At 34.6% G+C, this 13,114-nt stretch overlaps 1 protein-coding gene across 1 annotated transcript in view; it reads right to left on the bottom strand.

The window, feature by feature from the left end:
* The window catches only part of LOC105834144 (lachesin), a 171,609-nt gene that overhangs the window by 127,075 nt on the left and 31,420 nt on the right, over positions 1-13,114 (bottom strand). The window lies entirely within an intron of this gene.

The following is a 13,114-nucleotide window of genomic DNA, read 5'->3' as shown; positions in this document are numbered from 1 at the left end:
AAAAGCTTAAATATTTAAATCTTTTTTCAAATCTATTTTTTTTAGATATTGTCCGAAAGTTATAATAGATTGAAAGTTAAAAATGATATTCAGTATTTAGTATTTAATCTCAATAAAATATTAATAAATCGATATTTTATATAAAGAATCACTTCTTAGAGATAAAGAGACGTCAGACGTCTCACTTACGAAGAGCTACTCAATTGAGCTTAACAGTGCCATCTTTTATTCATTGTGGTTGCTCGCTGTGTAGCTTGACGACTGCGTGAGCGGAGTTTATACACGCTCTAGTTAAAGTTCTAACAGCCTGCGGTCTGCGAATCGATCTGTTGAATCTTCTCCCTCGACCGGCCGCACGCGCGAAAAGAAGCTGACCTTTGTTAACGGCGCCGTCGTTACTCTTGTTGTGGCCAGAACTAGCCTCGAGTTAAGTCAGAACCAGTTTTGTGATAGCGAGACAAAATTATCAAACGCTTAAACTATGAAATTTTTCCGTATATTGCCATATATAAAAATAATTTATTTAATTATATGAATTATATTACATATAAAAATAAGTTTGATGGAAAGGTTGAAAAGTAGAGAAAATTATCGAATGTAAAAAAAGGTAATATAAATATTGAAAAATTGTTAAAACATATTTTTTAACAGACTTTTATTTGCGCAGATGCTATATACAATAAAATAATCTTATATATGAGAGAAATATAATTTGAATATAAATTATATTCAAATATAGTTATTGGTTGATTAAGTGTTACACTTAATTTAAATATTAGATTATTTATGGAGAATATTTATTTTTAATTTATATCGAGCTATAACTAGAAGAAAAAGATATTTTAAAGATATTCAATATTTAATCTGAATTATTTAGAATGTCTGTGAAATATATAGAAATAGTATTAAAAGTCTCTCTTATGAATTTTGTGAAAAAGATGTCATGGCTTAGCTACAATCATTTTTCTCGTTTCCTAAGATATAAAAATCCATCTCGTGCTTACAATGTTGTGTTTTGCAGAAACGACTTTAAGTTAATTTGCGGGATCGAGTCTTCTTAATCTGAATATTGTATATATAGCGTCTGCAGAGAGGGTCTTCGACTTTTTTTAATTATTTCTTGAAATATTAAAAAGGAATATGATATCACCACAGTATTGCATTGGGTAAATTTTAATTTATCGATGTAAAGTTAAATTTACTCGTTTTACAGATTCAAAACGCAATCCTGATTGCATCGACTAATGCAATTACGTATGTCCGATTGTGATCTGTAATATTGAAACGGGCTTTTCATTTAAATATAGAATTATAGAGTAATGCTAAAGAAATTTAATAAGAATGAAATGAATCCATATAACTTTATTGATCAATGCATATTATTTATTAATTTTAACTGATTAATAATCTCAGCCGAATTTATGTTATTATTGACTGCTATCGTCTTACACAAGTTTAATGAATGTAATTAATTAAGAAGTTGAGATAAAACGGTATTATTAGATCGAAGGAAAATGGACCGCGTTAGATGTAAAGACACGAATTCACTTTCGCCGCAGGTTGTCCGAGAGTTACAAAAAAGAGCACGCGCTTCGGTGATTCGACAGAATCCGCTGCATCGATGCAAATTGCGCTTTAATAAATGCAGATCGATGTTTCCGTTGGCAGGAAGGGAAAGAGTCCGGGTATAAGTGCGCGCTTAAGTCGTGCCGCGCCTTAATCGTTTCTGATAGACCACGATAACCTGTGGGAGAACCTAATTATGTAGGAGAGAAAAAAAGAAATGCCATTCGCTTTTATCCGCGGAATAGAAATATCAGGGACAGACGCAAGTGCGTATTATACATATAATTATGCATACGAATATCTTAGGGTGCATATGAATGCTCTCTTGCTCACTATGAATCCGCGCATTCTTTGGTTTAGCTCCTTCACAAAATTGCGTGCATTGCCATAATAACTACTCTCTTATTGTCACACTGACAATATAAGTATTAGAGGATAAACGGCTAGGAGTTGCCAACTAAGGCAAAAGAAAGTCTTCCCTCGGGCTGTTGACTCGACTTTCTTCGAGGGTCGTCGCGACTCAGTCTGATCTCTCGCCGTTGTGTCACAAGAAGGCGGCAGTCACGCGATTCGCGTTATCGTGCCGCTTTGAACCACTCACCACTGGAAATATTCCGCAATTGCCTTGGAAGCAGGTACATACACGCCGCGTATGGGCAATCGCACTCTTAAGAGGGTCTAGCGTACATGCATAAGAAAAAAATCTGATTGGGCGGATTGTTTGCATGCGAGATGGACGAAGAGAATTACGTCATTTCAATCTCTAACGTATTTCTCAGTACGATCGCGATTTTTAAAGTTTTCCTCTTGAATGTCCACCGAAGTTGGTTCGAGCTGGTGTACGTACAATCCGTAATCCGTGATCGACTCGAAACACGAAATAAAAAATAAAGAAAGTTTAATGTTGCATTTTATCTTACAAAAAACATTTACTGAAATACATTTAGATGATTGTCGCCGCGTGACAAGTGGTAAGAACCTTTTATAATGCCAGACAAGATTAGGTTATTATAGGCAAAGTATATTTATAATGTATAACGAGAATAATTCTGCTTGATACGGATATGCTTTTTTGGGGAAAATTTAATCACTTTTTGGAAATAAATAACTATAATATAAGTATAAAAGAGAATGGCCAATCTTTTATTTAGCAAATTAATTACGTAAAATTGTATGTTGTGAAATTACAATATGTGTTTGGAATATAATTTACAACATTTACAGAATAAAATACGCAATTTAAAAGCATAATAATTTGCAACTTGATCCGGAAAAAGAACAATTCTATACAGAAATAATAAGTACTTAAGTTTTAAGTTGTTGATAACTGAAAAAAAAAATATATATATTGTTTATCGATCAGAATTATTGCTTCGAATTATTAAATTATATTCTAAAATACATATTGCTGTTTTTGTAATAGATTTAGTTTAAAAATAGCAAGTTATTCCATTTTAAATCACATTAAAGAAACGAGAAAATAATCAAATTACGATGTTATATTATGATATTTAATTATGACATACAAACGCACGTGTAAAAAGATTGATCGAGAAAAAACGCGAACGGACTTAAACTAATTATGCTCTGTAGATATGAAAGATACATATTGTGGATTATATTTTCAATTGAATATATCATGATTCTAACATATATTGTTTTTATACAATCAGTTTACTAAATAAAAGATAACTCAAATAATTTATTTCTTTTTTAATTAATTTTATTTTTTATACAAATAGGTGATTTATTTTGGAAAAAAAACGCATTTACATATATATCAATCAATTTATATAAAATCAAATTTACATGTGACTTACATTTCTAACGGTTATATTTCTTATGAATTCTCTTTAACTTCAAGAGCAGAATGAATTGCGCCTGATCAAATTCATCAACAGATTCAACTGTAGAATAAAATAAAACTATTCTGATCGATATATAAATTGAATAATGTTTTCGTCCGTGTTTCTATTTTTACTCGCCTTATCTTCATTTCATCTATTGCCAACAGAGATAAAATAAGGAAGGAAATTTAGTAACTGATCTGCAAATAATATGACGCGCGTGAAGGATTACGCGAAAGAAAATGTGCCGTAATATGAATCCATTACTTTCGTCGTGATGAAGCTGATAAATGTATCCTAAAGACAAAGCGATTGTCAACATGTATCGGAGTTATTTGACAATCGAACTTCTTTATTTTATATGATAATCGTTAGCAAATCCAAATAACAATCAAATTTACTTGGTTTTCTAAGTAATAGAATGCGGAAGGAGTTACATAACGGTACATAGAATAACGAAAGAAACAATTCTTATTCTTTTTACTTCATCACGTGATGTATTAACAAGTCATATATCTCATATATTATTTTATCCTATAATGTTACATTATTCTTTTTTTGTCTTTCTCTTTTTTTTACCGATTTTGTTCGCATTTTATTCAACGTCGGCGCGAGGACTTTTACGAAAATTACGCTTGGCCGCCTGCGTGCCAGCCAGTCATTTAAATCAAATCTATGGCAAACTGAACGCTGTCCGCTGAAAATTGAGTAATGTTCACGTCTGCAAACGAATGGCGTGCGAAATTCCATGTCTCCGTGACATTTCTACTTTTCTCACGCGAATTTCTACTTTTGATTAGTTAAATGGTGCTCCAATTAGTGCATCTTGCATAAATACGCTTTCAACATTAAAATCCGCTTTGATTATAAAAATAAAATGTAATGAAATTATTTAAGCTATCTATTCAGTTGTTCGGTCCGGCGTAGTTCGAACGCTCTTTTCACTGTGGACCAAGTTAAATAAATTTTATTAGAGAGATACTCCATTCAGCTGTATTACTTCTATGGTCCTCGAGCGTACAGTTTTTGCGTAGTGTGTATGTCTTTAGTCCTCGAAAAAAGAAGTATCCTCACGCTCGACCACATGCAGTACGCTAGAATCAGCCGTTATATTTCGCACGATTCTTTGTTGCGGATAAACAGTGTATTTTTCACATATTCGACTCTCCTCTGTGTGAACAGTGCTCTCAACAGCTCACTGCGTATATCGTGCCCCGATGTGCATCTCCTTTGAATCGCTATGCAAATATACAACGCACGCTGTGTAAACGAGGCATGGATTCTCCAATTGCGAGAGTGAGATTTCTTTTGCATTGTTGTGTTAAGTGAGTTTTCGTGTTGTACCACTTTTTTTATTTCTCACTTGCCTTGCTTTCGTGTAAGCTTTCGAAAAAATTTGAGTAAAAGAAATTTTTAATTATATTGCATTTTAGGCATAAGTGTAATAAATCAAACTGCTGTAATTTTTTACTTAGCAATGTATGCAAAAGTGAGAATCTATAAAATGAGAGAGAATAAGTAAAATAAAATGTGTGTGTGTGTGTGTGTGTGTGTGTGTGTGTGTGTGTGTGTGTGTGTGTGTGTGTGTGTGTGTGTGTGTGTGTGTGTGTGTGTGTGTGTGTGTGTGTGTGTGTGTGTGTGTGTGTGTGTGTGTGTGTGTGTGTGTGTGAGTAATAATATTAACCGACAAAGAGTTTATTAAATATATGTTGAAGTATAGCATAAAATAAAATTTTTATTGTATAAAGAATTATTTTTTTGCAATGTGTGCATAATAGAAAGACGTGCCTTTATTATAATATCGGTACATTTATTTACAAACAAAAAGACATTCAAACACATGTACTTTTTATGTATGTGACGCAAAACATAGGCTATGAATGAAACTCGAAGATGTCATGTTTGCACTAGATTGAAATTCCATCCATCATCGTGTACTCGAAATTAAAAATTTTTTTTATTTCTTGTACATCTGTTTGACAGATCTTTTTTAACACATGATTGTCGGAAAGAAGCTGATAAATGTAAGAATTAACAAAATCAATAATTATTAACGTCTGTATATGTCTGTCACTGCTGTTATTCTGCTCATAGTTATTACGTAAAGTAATATTACTCAGCATAACGTTGCTGAAGCCATCGATCAGTCTGTTTTACGTCGCAACGACATTAAGTTGACAAACACGATGAACTACTTTAATATTACTTGTCTTGCGTGCGCGTGATAAGCATCGCAAAGACGATCACTTTACCTAATGTGAACCAATCAAGAAATACTTGGAATAATAATAGATATTTCCCCGGAGATTTACCAAAAGTGTTGCATCTCTGAGCACGTGAACGTAATCGATATATATTGGTGGGTCCAAAAACCGTATTTTATTACGATAATCTCCCTCCCCTCAATAGAAAATTGATTTATTAGTTTATTGCAAAGCTTGGAAACCAATAAACTCAAATAACGCGTTACTCATAGATTTAGAAAAATACTATTAAAACATACACACACACACAGAGAGAGAGAAAGAAAGAAAGAGAGAGAGAGAGAGAGAGAGAGAGAGAGAGAGAGAGAGAGAGAGAGAGAGAGAGAGAGAGAGAGAGAGAGAGAGAGAGAGAGAGAGAGATGCATCTTTCTGGGGGGAAAGATTTTAAAAGCATTTAAAATTTTTTTATATAAAATTCTTACATTACAGAAATTACTTAAAATCTATAGACTTATTATTACTTATTATTATGTGCATTCAAATATAATAGAAAGAATTGAGAGGAAAGCAACAATTATAACAGGATCTTATTGCTCAATAATATTTTATATACATTTTCTAGTTCTTTAAATTGCACGTTGTTACTTTTGATTTTTAAATATAATTCTTAAATTGAATAAAAATACATATTACAGTATTAAGACATATTGAGTACTAAGATGTTAATCTCTTTTGAGTTTGAATTGTTGTAATGTTGAGTAAAATAATTTAAATCAAATATTTGATTAATAGGGCTGAAAATAATTTTACATTCTTAATTGTTTAGTGTATTACTAAATTACTAAATTTGGTTATATTTACTAAAGAGTTAAGAAAATAAAATTATTTTCTATAGTTATATATTAATCAAATATTTAATTAGCATTATTTTATTCAACATTTGATGGCTATTACCATATTCCTTTTCAATGTGTTGTGAGTAGCGAAAGTGACAAAACTATAATTCCACTACTGTCAAGAGTTGCAGTCTTTATTATTAGAGCTATCCCAAAAGTGAACACGTCATCGCTTGTCCATATCGTATGTATTATTCATCGTGGCACTCGTGTACGAGTGAGTGGCCCGGCCTCGTCACAAGCGTCTGCTCTCGTCGCGGTAACCGAATCTCACGCCACCGAGAGTGGATTATAATCGGACGTCGATATTTTCTTGTCTCATGCGGATGTTCCCGTGGTTCCGCATATGCATACATATTTATAACGAGACCCGGTCCCGTTTAAACAGTAGCACATTCGTAGCGCGCATTCTTTGATCCGCGCACGTATCCCGCGTTACAGGCCGCGCCGTCCAATCAGCGACGACAGATATATAATATTTTGCACGCTTCGGGCATTTTGCAGAAAAGAGAGGGAGAGAGAGAGAGAGAGAGAGAGAGAGAGAGAGAGAGAGAGAGAGAGAGAGAGAGAGAGAGAGAGAGAGAGAGAGAGAGAGAGAGAGAGAGAGAGAGAGGGCAAGAGAGCGTCCCTGTCTCTCGTCGCACCGTACCACCTTTTTCCTCCGCGAAAAACGCCGACGCAACGAAGTCACGTACGTGGCTTAACGAACGCACCGTATTCCGGCGCATGGTGCGGTTATATATATTCGCCTGCTCGCGCAGTTATTTCCCTTTCTCAAATCAGATTGTGTAACTCGCGATGTATCTCCCATCCCTTCGGTCTGTGTGCACGCATTACGTGCACAATCTGCGCGCGAACCGACAACACGCCGATCGCGTCTGAAAATTATTGGTTTGATTCGTTTCGCGAAGCGGATTGTAGAACGATTCTCGCGTTTCCGGCGTATCTTACTGATAACCGTTTGCAATAAAGCGCGTACGCCGATCGTTATCGATCGGTCTGTGGGATTACTCGCGTGGGGCGTGAAAGCCGATTTGAGCCACGAGAAAAAGATAAAAAAAGATTACAGCCGGGAAAGGAAGGGTCGGGAGAAGCGAGCGGGGAAGTCCTCTAGTTCGACGTTGTAGTGAAAGGTGTCGTTATGGTTATAACGACTCCAGGAAAACCCCACGACGAATGTTTTGACCCTCTCGTATTCTTGTTACCACTGTCCTCCCTATCGGCGAATGGTTCGCTGTACGTACGTCTCCTCTCCAAGTCACCGCGAGAAAAGATCTGACCCGTAAGGGGAAGAAAAGATACGTGACCGAAGGAAGCGTGACCGGTCGGGTGTATGAAGGAAAACGGAAAAGGAAAAGGACGAAAGAGTGGTCGAGGAAAACTCGGTAGAAAAGAGCCCCCAATAGACGACCTCGATGGGTCAGCCGCCGTGGAGAGCGAAAACAAACGACATCAGAGATAAGCTATCTCGTGCAGCATTTTATCGTCGGAGAGAGACGGTTAATGAGGGTCCACTGATAGATGATCATTTTCGAACACATAGTTGCGATCAGGGAGTTGCGTTTAAACTGATTTTCTTAAGAATGGCTCTCTCATTCGCGCGTAACAAGATCGTATAGAAGACTGAAATAGAAAAACTGTTTCAATTTGAAAAGAGAATGAGCATCACTTCGGGATGAATATAAAGTAGTACCTGAAATATCCATTGAGACACCTGTATGCATGTCGTAAAGAGAAAAAGTGCGTTTGTAAAGGAAACATTTATCATTTATTGCGATAAAAGTACGAAGTGAAAATTAAATTGCTTAGACCGCGCGGTATGCGCTTCATTTCTCTCGTAATTGTGAAATAAATGCATGATTTGTAATAACCGTTGCTACCTAGCTATGTCAAGTACGAGATATTGCGTGCACGGTGAATAAAGCTTTGCAGGGTTAGTACTTCGTGCGTGGGCGGGAGATGGATAAATTGTGGTGTTCCGTTGAGGCGTACTTACATCCAAGAGTGAAAAATCTTTTAAAGCTACCAGCAGGCCAGACTAATTTTCCGCGTCGTGCTTGAAACATGGTGCAACGGCGGTTACATTATTAATTCCTGCACGGCGTTACATGCAACACGCACCGCGCGCTGCTTCCAGTTGGATTCGAGTTGCAACCGCCGGGTTATATTCCAGCATAACGTAAAAGCTACGTTTGTGATTTAGGTTGGCGGTATCGAATGTGGTAATTATTAAAATAAAGCCGAAGGCTCTTGGAAATTTTATCGCCGCGCAAAAGCGACATTATAATAAAACTCCAAGTGACATAGTGTTTAATTTTATTCTGTATTGAAGGGATCCAATTGCGCAGAAATGTCTCTATGACTGTATTACTGTGCAAAAAATGATTTTAAATTATTTTTAACAATTACGGTACGCACGGTTGCGTTTTTAATTGTAAAAGTTTTTTTTTTAAGCGAGAATTGTTTTACCTAATGTAATTATATCAATGTAATTATATCAATGCTGAAGAAAGACTAATGTAATTATATCAGCTTCTCCAATGTAATTATTATTAAACTCATTCTCTTTTATCAAAGAAAGGAAAGTTACTATACAACATATACGATATAAAATTATTTAAAAATTCTTGAAAAATAAAATCTTGAAAATTTTAGAAAATGTTATGCATCATGTAAAATTTATAAAACTTTTTTAACTCTAAATATATTTCCGATATTAATTAAGCAAATACAATTATAGCTTCTGCATTATCGTAATTTTTTGAAACCGTTTAATTTTAATGTAAATTCTAAATTTTAGATTTTGTTTAAATTTAGTGTTAGTTTAATATTAGAAAGCTTTCCAATTTTCTTTAAAATATTTAGAAGCAGAAAGTTGCAGAAGTTCGTATTAAGATATGCACATTGCGATCGAATGCTTTCGCGATACACTTATGCCATAATCATAAACGTAACAATTTGAGGGTAATCCAAACTTTTGCTAGTGTATAATCCCGCGGTTGCTACTTTCTTTTACTGAGAATTGAAAAGTTTACAAAGAAAAAAGCAACGAACGCGTCGTTCCGATATAAGAGTTCGACAGCAGAATAACTGCGCATTCAAGAGTTTCAGCAGCTTCGTGTATGCCTGTTATCAAATTCTAAAGTCGTTCGAACAGAATTGTCTTGCCTCGCAGCAATATTGCGCGACCTCCTTTTGAACGTGTCGACGTAAACTTTATGTCTTACATATTTATCATATTTCCTGATAATAATATTTAACAATACTTATTAAAAACAAAATAGTATTACAAAAGTGAGATAATGTCAATATTTTTTAATTTTGCATTTGATTTATATCATTATTTTATGAAGTATTAAAATTTGTTACATTGTATTTTTTTTTTTTTTTTTTTTTTTTTTTGATAGCGAGAATTTCGAAATTTTACGAGAGCGACTTATCGAGACGCAATCACGCCCGGGAGAAAAACGCATGGTCGTAAACTCCCTCGGCACTTTCGTAAGGTTGAGGATGATGGAGGGAAGAAGGATATAATATATCCTCATTATTGGACCTGCGATTCATGCGAGTCACGGCGCCATTTGGGGGTTAGCCAGTGGTCTCGTGCAAAACCTTCTTAAAGGGTTACAGTATTTTCGCTTAAATTTTAAGATCCTTAGAAGCGTCGTATTCGCTCTGAAAATTTAATGTCAGTAACACAAATTAAAATAAATCTGGAAATTCAAATTATGATAAATGGAAAGTGCTGAAATAGGTTTACAATAGATATTCGCATCGTTAGTTGCAAGAGTTATTACATTTTGTATCTCAACGTATGCATAATTATTTTATTTTTATTAGAACTTATTATTTATAATTATATAGAACTATACAGAAAACTTTTTGCGATTATGTTAATTGCAATAACATGAGAAATAACATTTTTTAAATCTTACAATAATATTACTGATTACAAGTTAAAAAACAAATCAATTAAAAGATAACAGTTCTGATAAACAATGAAATAGCGTTCAGATTGCAGGTCATTGATGAAGAACGTTTTGTTACAATTAAGAAATTCCATTGCCGTGGAATTCAAGATTATTACAGGGTGCGTGGCATGCGGTCGCAAATTCCGCATAAATAATCCGGTACTTCCGGAATTCGGCGTGACATAAATCATGCAAATGAACCGTTCGGATGTGATAAATATTGCGCCCTTGTAATCCGCTCGTTCCTTCTGCCGCACGATTGATTACTGGCAGATAAATCCAAGCCGCACATTAAGCCGGAACCACACGGTGCTGCGGCGGCTCCGCGGTACCGATGGCGGAGCTCGAGGCGGACTTTGCACGAGTAATAAAAGCGCTGGGGTCTTAGGTGGGCGAGAACGACGACGAGCGCTTTTTCAAACTTTCCCGCTCATCTATCTGAAGCTGGAAAGTTGCCGCGCAAACGACGACGCTACGACGATTTTGCGGCTACCCCTTCCTTCCTGACGTCGCGCCATTCTGCGGTCCAACTCCTCTGCCTGTTACTCCTATCTATCTAACTCTAGCGCGCATATCAGACGTGATGACTTCAAAAGAAAACTCGACGTGAAAAAAAATTCCGCCTTCCTCCCGTGATATCTCGCGCAAAGCCAGTTAAACGAGACAGCGGAGTCTGCGGGTAAACGCGACTGACGTTCGTTCACCACGCGAGAGCTATTGAATTCATCATCTCGCTTCGATTAAACGGAAATTCTTACCGTGACCAACTACGAATTGTGCTGATTGAATTAGTCCGATCATATTCAACTAAAAATTTGCGTAACTTATTCCTTCGCGTTAATCTGATTGGTATGATATGATTTTTTTGTCGAACTCTGCTCTAAGAAAATCTAACAAATTTCCATTCTGAAGAAAGATTTTAATCGCAATATTAAACAAAGGTCTAACGAAGGTGTTTTACTAATACGTTGTATTTATCAGGGGAAATCAAGTGTAATAAATAAATTAGACATCTAAAATGGCGTTGGGAAATGTCGAGAGTATGTAGCGAAATACATTTTGAATACAAAACGTTGTATGAACACGTATAATTTCGCTCAATCTCGTTTATTAATTGATATATAGGATATTTTAGAAGCATGCCGCGAGCGACTAGAACTGAATTTACGATGATGTATTGCAAGTTATATTGATGACACAGTTTGCAACTTACAATTACATGCAATTGCGTTGTGTAGCATTATAATGTTGTTCAACAGTTCTGTGTAACAACTTAGGGAAAATGCATTTGAATTAGAAGAGAGATGGAAATTTCAACAAGTAGTTATAATACAATGAAAGAGAAATTATAATTGGTGATTGTCAGAACGTTTAATTTGAAAAAAATTAATGTATTTTTAATGTAGTATATTTAATGAAAATTAAGTTGCAATTATTGAAAAAAAAAACGTAATGCCTTAATAAGAAAACTATTTTACATAACATTCCGTATTTTGATATATATGTCAGAAAATAATATGTCTATATTGCGTTTCTTTTTTCATTAATTATAACAAAACTTTTCCCACGTACTTTACAAATTTTCTTGCGCATACTTAAATTAGTCTGTACACATTGTAAATTAGGTAACTGTTAAATTCTTCTGCATATATTGTTGATTAAATATTTAAAATGCATTAGTAATCGCAATAAAGGAAGCATTACTTTTTTACCTAAAATTCTAAAACTTCTTTAAGCTTCTTACGGTAATATCTGACTTTAGCTAAACTTTGCATCTTATCTTATAGTACATAATCCTACTTAGCATACCACTAAACGATTCAATTTAGACAATCTCTGATTATCGGGATTATTGTATCAAGGGATTAATATCAATTTTCTGCTTACTTGCAATTCGTGAAAATAACATACAAGTGTATTTTAAGAATGTTTTTTTTCTGCATATATCTCACAAAATATTAATAAAATATTAATAAAATGTATAGAATTTTTAACGAGCTTTTTATATGACGATACATTTTTTATAATTTAAATCTAAATTCTAAATTATTTAAACCACGTAAGTTATACCGTCACAAAATAATTCTAATTTTGTGTGGATTACTATTTGTTTCAAATAGAATGTATTCGCTAAATGATATTTATAAGATTCATATTCAATGCGCATGGTAAAATCAGGGCATTTCCATTTGATGAAAACTCCTTGGCTTTCATGGCGCGATTTATTACGTCACGACTACATGCACGTTACAATTGTTATTCCAGTGGATTTATTTCCCTCCGTTTTACATGTCACAGCCGTAAAACATGGCTGTTAAATGTTACTCGTGTTTCGCGTGGCAGGATCGGATCAAGAAGCCGACTTTCTTGAAACACAACAGTGAAATTCAGTTCTTTTAGAAAACACCTTGCAGTTACAATAAATAGTCATGATAGATCGTAAATATATTTTAACAGATTATATATTATACTTTAAACAAAAAATTATTTGTGTAAATAATAAACGAGATTGCCTCACTATATTGTAAATGTTTGAACCAGGATTGTGCGGCCCGGATCATACTCTTATTACAATGAATCTATTGTGCAGAGTGGATGCCGCGAATTCCGTTTGAAGTTAAATTCATGGA

The sequence above is a fragment of the Monomorium pharaonis genome, chromosome 6, assembly GCF_013373865.1.
Source record: "Monomorium pharaonis isolate MP-MQ-018 chromosome 6, ASM1337386v2, whole genome shotgun sequence".
Taxonomy (NCBI): Eukaryota; Metazoa; Arthropoda; class Insecta; order Hymenoptera; family Formicidae; genus Monomorium; species Monomorium pharaonis.
The sequence above is the reverse complement of the archived record's forward strand: the minus strand, read 5'-3'. Positions and strand labels throughout refer to the sequence as shown.